This window comes from Macrobrachium rosenbergii, chromosome 26 (genome assembly GCF_040412425.1).
Source record: "Macrobrachium rosenbergii isolate ZJJX-2024 chromosome 26, ASM4041242v1, whole genome shotgun sequence".
NCBI lineage: Eukaryota > Metazoa > Arthropoda > Malacostraca > Decapoda > Palaemonidae > Macrobrachium > Macrobrachium rosenbergii.
The window spans coordinates 37,558,704-37,568,093 of NC_089766.1; positions in this window are offsets into that span (position 1 = coordinate 37,558,704).

Genomic DNA, 9,390 nt, shown 5'->3' on the forward strand with positions numbered 1-9,390 from the left:
ATATATATATATATATATATATATATATATATATATATATATATATGAAAATAAGAAGGCCCATAAAACACTATTTAAATTGAAACCATATATTTCAGGCACTTGTTTCTGTGCTGTTCATGGTATATGGACAGGTGGAAAGTTACAATATATATATACAAAAACATGAAGGTGTGTGCTATCATCAATAAACCAACAATATAACCTAGGAGGACATAAATACGCCATTGACACCTTAATACCCTTTTGAAGAAGATGACCAAGAAACGCGACCGCCAGATCCATCGCCAAACTCAGCTAATGACCAAAACCACTATTTGGTCAATCTCCTCCTTCTTAAGAAACGCCACCTCCTTAACATCGGAGGCCTAAGGCCACACCTATATATATATTGTACATAATAGTGAACAAATGTGAAATATATGGTTTCATAAATAGTGTTTTATGGGCATTTTTCATATTACACTGTAGTATTACAGGAAAGACATATCATATATATATATATATATATATATATATATATATATATATATATATATATATATATATATATATATATATATATATATATATATATATATATATACATATATATATATATATATATATATATATATATATATATATATATATATAGAGAGAGAGAGAGAGAGAGAGAGAGAGAGAGAGAGAGAGAGAGAGAGAGAGAGAGAGAGAGATAGACAGATACCTGAAAGATATTCAGCTGAGCAGATGATCATCTGTTTACCTCATAAAATTAGATTACCTCAAATATGACAGAATAACTTTCCTTCCCTTTCACCAACTCTGTAAAACTACTGTAGGTTCACTACATTTCTTTTCGCAAAATATTCTGATTTCCTACACTATGAACACTCATAATGTGACCACGCAAGAGATAGGTTACTCATCAAATTCTTTAGTCGTCCAATTTTAATAGATAAGAAAGTTTTTTATATATCAGTAATGCAAAACAGCAGATCTAATTTCTCTTAATATGCTCAGTGACCTAATTCTATCCTTTCATCTTTTCTTATAAAATACTTATGATCATGAAATACTTCCTACACCGTAGTAAACTTTTATTATCTTATCTTTTTTACTGTTTATAGATTCTCATGACCACATGAAATTCTCAATTCCTAGAGTAGTTTCAACAATATACATTATCTGTTGCCGTTACCTTAAACTTGAAGGTTCTGATCTTTTACTAAATTTTGCTCAATTGTCCACCAATGCAATAGAGAATAGACAGAGACGTGAAATCTTTTAATCAATCGATTTCCTGTACAGTAGACAGCCCATGCATTGTCCGTCTTCTTTTCCACAAATGATTATCTTCCTACAATATTTAACTCGATGGGATCATTTGCAATTGTTCTCTCTCTCTCTCCCTCTCTCTCTGTCTCCTCCTTATTTAACCTTTCCAGACTCGAGCAGAACACAGATGAGGGTCTTCGGCCGTTGGCATTCTTCAGCAAAAAGTTATCGCCATTGGAACAGAAATACTCCACATTTGACAGAGAGTTGCTGGCAGTCCACCGCGCTATTCAGCATTTCCAACACATGCTTGAGGGATGGCAGTTCATGGTGCAGACAGACCATCAACCCTTGGTCTACACCTTCACGAAAAACGGACACTGTTGGTTGGAGCAGGCTCTTCTTAATTAGTTTATTTCTCAAAATATCACAATGGTGATAATAATTTAATATTTATATAGCCAACAGCCACTGTATCTGAAGTAGCTGTTGGACCGACGTCAGCATGTAAGATATTTCCTTTTTTTTTATCCGTTCAAATGCAAATTTCCTCATTGATTCGTTCGTTTCTTTTTCGCTTTTACATTCAGAATGATATATATTAATTTTTATCCTTTATCAACGCTCATTTATTCAAACCAATAAATACCGATTGCCTAACATTCCTCCAAGAAGGAAAAGATTTTGTTTGTTTCACGATTACGTTATTGTACGAACTGACCAGGTTTATAAATGCCTTAGTGTAACTTTATACACAATTCTACGTTAAAGAATTTTATGTCATTGTAAAGATGATGCTATATTAAAAACGCCCCTAAAGCCATTTTAAAAAATACGCATCACGAGTTGAAGTTAGCCATATAGGAAAGTGTTTTGCCACTTTTTTCTTAATATGATGCAGAATATCATTTAATATTAGGAAAGACGTAAAAAGAAGTAACAGAGTATAGATTAATATTTCTCATTAAAAAAAAGACGGTAATTCTCATACAATATCAATGAATGGGTTTAAATTAGAACTGAGGGGTTGGTTCATTTTTTTTTTTATAAATTGGACAGTGAAGTTTACTTTCATTATAGCAACACATATCATAAAAAGACATCATTGACATAGGTCTATAACAAATTGTCTCTATCACATGAAAATGTTGTTTTAGATTTTTGTTGTATGATTTGGATTTACTACGGCTTACAGATAGCGTTGAAGGGTCTAACAGTGAAATGCATAAGCCTATACATAATCTATACATATTCTGATCAGAGCTTCTGCAATGCTTCCCAGATGAAATACAATGGCAAACCGTCACGAAATTGGCACTAACCTGTCCACATGTGCAATTACCTGTGAGTTGGTTGGAAGATTTTTAGGGAATACCATCATTTCATCCATTCTGGTGAGTGGATTGTCTCCGCCCACAAACTCTTGTCTACACGTAAGTTTTAACGGCAGTCTCCGTGAACAGACTAAAGGAATGACAGGTAAACTTGGGGGTGTTAGGGACGAGAAAGCAGGAGAGAGAGAGAGATAGTATATCATGTCATTCAGAGTTTTTCCAGGCAGCGCCGGATTGGCCAGCTAGTATTTATATAAAATTGTTCACAGAATTGAGAGCTTTCAAAAGTTCTCGAAAAAGAAAAGAAAGAAAAAAATTATTACAATGTGCAGTGTGCTAATGGATACGTATGAAGCAAGGGCGGATGAAACATAGTGATGTGTCCTTGCGAAGATGTGGTGCTTACAAGAATTATCCTTTGTATATAATTACGGGAAGGCCCAAAATCTTGCAATCTGCGTTTGACCTACGGGCTTTTCATTGACTCAATATAGCTATAAAAGTTAGAGCTCGAATGCCAGCAGTCTCTGTATTTCGGGGAAAAAAATATTACTATTTTTGTTAACCAAATTGTTGTTCTGATTACCATTACCGTTATTTTGATATGGATAAACTTATTGAACGTCCACGGCAGTACATATGCATGAACTAAAATTAAGCATTTATATCATCTTAATTTTTATTGCAGTCCTTGTTATTTGGTACATGGGTTGTTAACATGAAAACTGTAAACTACCAATATCCCAACAACAGAACAACAACAAAATCTAGTGTTGGCGCAAAGAGTTTGGTCTTAAATAAGAAACAGAAAATGATGCCAGATATAGGTCAAGAAACTGCACCATGGGACGGAAGAGATAAAAGGGACAGATGAAGCGTTTAAACTTTCAATATTTACTACGCAATACAAAGAAGATAAGGAATTAAGGTGAGGTGTGATAATGCAGGAATGAATGCTGGAACATGCTGAAAGAAGAAAGGTTGCTGGTAGATCAGGAGAAATAAGAAAAAAAATAAATGCTCACTTCGAGGTGATGAGAAGTGAATTGGTTAACAGTTCACTTCACGTTATTCTAAATCCAACCTCTACATACATTATGACGGTTCACGAGTCATTTTGGATGGTTTTCTATTCATTTCTTTACTTTTAGTTTTCTGTAAAAGAAAATTTTGTGCCGGCTTGTCTGTCCGACCGCACTTTTTCTGTCAGCACTTTTTCTGCACGCCCTCAGAACTTCAAAACTACTGAGGCTAGAGGGCTGCAAATTGATATGTTGATCATTCACCCCACAGTCATCAAACATACCAAATTGCTATCCTCTAGCCTCAGTAGTTTTTATTTCATTTAGGATTAAAGCTATCCATAATCGTGCGTCTGGCAACGATATAGGACAGGCCACCAACGAGCCGTGGTTAAAGTTTCATGGGCTGCGGCTCATGCAGCATTATACCGAGACGAACGAAAGGTAGATCTATTTTTTATGGCCTTGATTATACACTGTACAGAAAACTCGATTGCGCCGAAGAAACTTCTGCTCCTTTTTTTTTTAATGAGGATCATATTATGAACAGTAACTTCACATCCCGCTTACAGAGGAAATTTTGTATACCATAGTGTCACGATTAATTATGTGCTTAAGTTCTTTTCTATTTTCATAAAAAAGAGAATTTCCACACCAGCAACTGAAAGCAGGGTAAAGAATATGAAAGAAAACTCATACCACTCCATGATGTATTTATTTTCAGTGTTATATACAAAGAGAGAAAAATAAATGTTGCACTCACTCAGCTTCCTCACAGTGTAACACTAAGCCAAAATAATACAAAGCAGAGAAAGATAGGGGAAAATACGAATGGTAGAACAACTGAAATGAGTTATGTATCTTCAGACTTATCCCTCGTGGCAGGGGCTTTAATTGAAGGAATGATATGATATGCTAAGTGACAGCTTGTTCGTAGAAGACACAAATGGGCCCATCCAAAGCAAGACAGCAAGTTTCCAGAGGTTACGGAAATGAAAAGGGCTGACTCCTACTCGTTGCAAGACAGGCCGGGCCATCTGAAGGAGTCCGTTGCTTGAAGGCTAAATGCGGATTGCCTTATACCCTTAAATTTGCGGAGATAATGATGATACAATAGGCGATAGTTCTTTCCTTGCAAGGAGATTCTTGGACATTCTTCATGCTGACTAGCTTATCTAAACCGCACATCCGATTACTCAAGGGTGGCAGCTTCTAGAACACGTGACGTGAATCTTGCAACGAAGGGATGATCCGTGACATCGACGGACGACGACAGCTCCAGGACAGCACCGGGTTGGACATACACACAAGCGCTTGTTGAAAAAATTTTCGTTTCTTTTAGCATTCATCCTTAACAAAATAGCCACAAACCATGTCAGCAGTCCTGACTTTAAGACAGACAGGACTTGCTAATGCATAAAGAAGAAACCTCAACTGTGAATCATTTCTCAAGAATCCTTCAATCGTGTAGGCGAAAAAGGTTATTTCATCTTTAAGGTCAGAGACCCTACTTATTGACTCGTACTCAAGGGCTGCAAATCAATATAGTTTTCATGGAGTGACTGGCACCTCATTAAAACTTGGACGTCTCCTCAAAATTTTTAAATGTGGGACGAAAATAGCGACGTTTGCGATTTATAAGGAAATTTCATTATGAAAATTTTTAACAACTGAGACATCAATCACCTTTAAGGTCAGAGAGCACTCCTAATTACTGCTGTCGAGTGATGCTAATGAATGATATTGTTTTGTAATGAGTGACTGACATTTCATTAACACTTGAGCTTCTCCTTGATATATCGAAATTAACGGAGAAAATAGTATGTTACCTGACTGCAAGGGGCGTCTGAGATTTTTAGATTAGGAGAAAAAAAATAGAATAACCTGTCTTCTCTTATCGGAAATATATTTCAATATTTATATAATATGACCACAAAGCCATACATTAGTCTTGATGAAATTATTCAGGATAGCACTAGAGGTTGATAGCTTTCCTTTGTTTCAATAGAATTGTGAATTATTTATGATTTTCCTTCTATAAACAGATTCAAATTCACCAGTCGCTGCAGGATTTCTTACCTATAATTAATTATGCAGCATCGCCCCGAAACTTTAGCTGAGCAGGACTCAGTTCTGATATTCCACAAAGTGGCTCATATTTCTGCCGTTTTATCTTTCCATAAAAGCATTATAAGGCCTAGGACACTTAACACACAATTATCTTAGATCATCTTAAGTTACTTAAGCTTACATTTTATGCAAAGAAAAGGCTTCATAATCACTATGAAATTTTCAGTGGCTCTAAAGAACATATTCTGCATCGTAGACATATAAAGTATAATAGACGTGCTAGATAAATTCACATAACTATTTTTCTTAAAAATCCAATCACTCCTCTTCATGATAAAGTTATTTCCCTTAATATTCCCGGAGTGCATTTCCTTCATTCAGATATGTCTTGCCCAGCCAAGCTCTCACCCTCATACCTTACCTTACTTGAAATCTCATTACCTCCAGGTGCCCTTCCGTTCTTCAACCTTTAATTGCCTGCTTTCATTCCCACCAATCATGTTCACAAGCTTTTTTCAAAATTTTATTAACTCCTTCCACCCTCGAGTCATTCAAATGCCTCTTCTACTGCTGATGCTCAGTAAAATTTCCCATTATCCATTCATTTGCTTGAAAGCGTGTTTCCTCTTAAAAGCATATGTTCTCTTTCAGTTTCTATTTTGAGATCCGTTGGCCTCGTTATTCTCCTCTTCACTTTTTTCATTAAGTTCCTTAAATCATGTTTAAATTTACTTCTTATTTGCCAGATCCGAAAACTTTAAAAGTCACGTTTTCTGAAATCTTCGAATGCCTCTAAACAATACATCCAGACAATTATAGACAGACAGAACAAGCGGATACATAGGTGGCTTCTGCTGGCCATACTGTTCTAATATATATATATATATATATATATATATATATATATATATATATATATATATATATATATATATATATATATATATATATATATATATATATATATATATATATATATATATATATATATATATACAGTTTTTGCTAGGCTAGGCTTTAGGTATTCTGTTCTTAAAACCCAGTTTCCTCTATTTTGTGTAATGGCGAGACTATTGTCATTAAAAGTCAAGCCCTGGCTGGGCAGAGTTTTGAAGCAATCAGCGAGAAGCTGCCCAGCATCACGGAGACTCTCCACGCAACTGCCATAGAGTACGGACATGTCCGTGCTGTCTTCCACGCATCCTTTGTTTTCCCTCCTTTGTTGAAAACGAGGGGAAAATTGTTAAAATTGTTATTCCAACAGACCAAGGAATCCCATGCAACTGATCACTGCATAAGCTAACCCAGCGGTGAGTCTATGACAATTACTCCCAGTTCTCTTTCCCTTCGACTGAAACTCTCATTTTTCCTTGTTCAAATTTTCCCCTCTTGAACAGTCACTAGCTAAGAAATCCTAGTAAAACACTTCCCATTTATGAAGTCATCTATTAAGTACAATTATTGTTGTCTAGTGAAGTCACATAACTATCCTCCATGGTGTTAAAGTATTATTCTTGACATAAGAATCATCCCCTTGTGAGTAAGTAATGACAAGTGAGAGTTTCTGTAATGCAAGATTGTTATCTGGATACGTCTTTTTTCCAGAATTGTGTATGCCTTGGGCCTGAACAAAATTCCTCTTTCTTGGAGAAGAATCTGCATCATCAGTACCTAGAAGCCTCAATTCGACCTTGCAGTTAATTGCCTTATATTATAAGCGTTTGAAAGGCACATAAATCTGTTGCGTTCATGTGTATGTAGCACTGAGGTTTGTCCGAAGTAAGAGCTAATATTCTGAGCTGCTGTTAACTCCTGTAAATAATCTATTTCATGTTATTTTACTTTTTTTGAAACTAGTGTTTCAGTAAGTTTGCTGAATTCATTCATGTGGTTATGAAATAAACCTCTATTCTTTGTTAACTAGTCTTGACTGGCGACCTCATCTATTCAATATCTGTCCTTTAGAGTTGATTTAAGCCTTAATTGACAGAATTACGTTGTTCTTAGGTAAATCAAGGCAATATAAATTCAGTTAACTAATTATTAAACTCATTAGCCAAATGACCCACGTAACAAAAAAAATATATATATGTATGTATGTATATATATATATATATATATATATATATATATATATATATATATATATATATATATATATATATATATATATATATATGTATAAGATGCAAAAAAGATCTGGGAAAGTATGAACAGCAAGAAGATGAGCAGGGGTACCAAAGACTTAAGAAACGAGTAAAGAAGGCAGTTACACAAGAAAAGCCAAGAGCATTAGATGACATGTACGAAGAGCTGGATACACCTGAGGGGGGAGAGAAAAATTCACAGAATTGCAAAGTCGAGGGACAAGAACACCAAAGACTACTACCATATAAAACAGGTTAAGGTTGGGAATGGGGTGGTTTTGTGCAACGAGGATAAGATAAAGGAGAGGTGGAAAGAATATTATGAACACCTGTTAAATGAAGAAATCCAGAACCTTGTTATGACACACTATTAGCAGGAAGGAAGTAAAGAAGGCACTAAAGAAGATGAAAATTGATAATGCAATAGGACCAGTTGGAATTCCTGCAGAGGTGTGGAACAGCTTGGGAGAAGGAACAGACATGCTGTGGGACCTAGCAAAGGAAATATAGTCAGGAAAAGATACCAAAAGAATGGAAAGAAAGCTTTATCATGCCTTTCTGTAATGAGAAGGGTGACATCCAGGATTGTGCAAACTACAGAGGAATAAAGCTAATGTCTTACACCACGAAAATCTGGGAAAGAATAGTGGATCAAAGAATTAGAGAAGAAACATCTGTAGGTGAAGAACAGTTTGGTTTCATGCCAGGAAGAGGAACAACAGATGCAATGTTTGCCCTCCGACAGATGATGGAAAAACACCGGGAAAAGGAAAAATGACTGCACATAGTATTCATAGATCTGAAAATGGCATGTTATAGAGTCCCACGCCGAGAGGTTTGTAGGATTATGCGAGTAAAGGGAACACCGGAGAAGTATGTGAGGTTGGTCCAAGATATGTATGAAGGAGCAAAACGCATGTTAGAAGCAGTGCTTGGTTAACTGAATGGATATTAGTAAGAGTCGGTTTACATCAGGGATCTGCTTTAAGTCTATATCTTTTTGACCTGATAATGGTTGTGCTATCTCAAGGAATAAGAGATCAGTTCCCCTGGTGCATGTTGTTTGTTGATGACATCATGTTATGCAGCACCAACAGAGGGGTAGTGGAGTCAAAATTAGAGTAATGGAGGAAGGTACTGAAAGACAGAGAATTAAAGATTAGTAGGAGGAAGACTGAATACCTAAGTTTTAATGATGATCAAGACCCCGAGATTAGTATGGAAGGGACAAGGTTGAGCCGAGTAGAAAAATTTAGGTATCTTGGTTCACCACTGGCTCATGATGAAAATTTGGATGTAGAATTAACACATAGAGCGCAATCTGGATGGAAAAATTGGAGAAAAATGTCAGATGTCTTGTGCGAACGCAGAATCAACATAAAGGTTAAGGGAAGAGTGTATAAGACAATAGTGAGACCAGCTATGATGTATGGATCAGAAACATGGCTGGTAAAGAGAGTGCAAGAGAAGAAATTGGATGCTGTAGAGATGGCAAGGCTCAGGTGGATGTGTGCAGTAACAAAAATGGACAGGATAAAAAACGAAAGAATAAGAGGA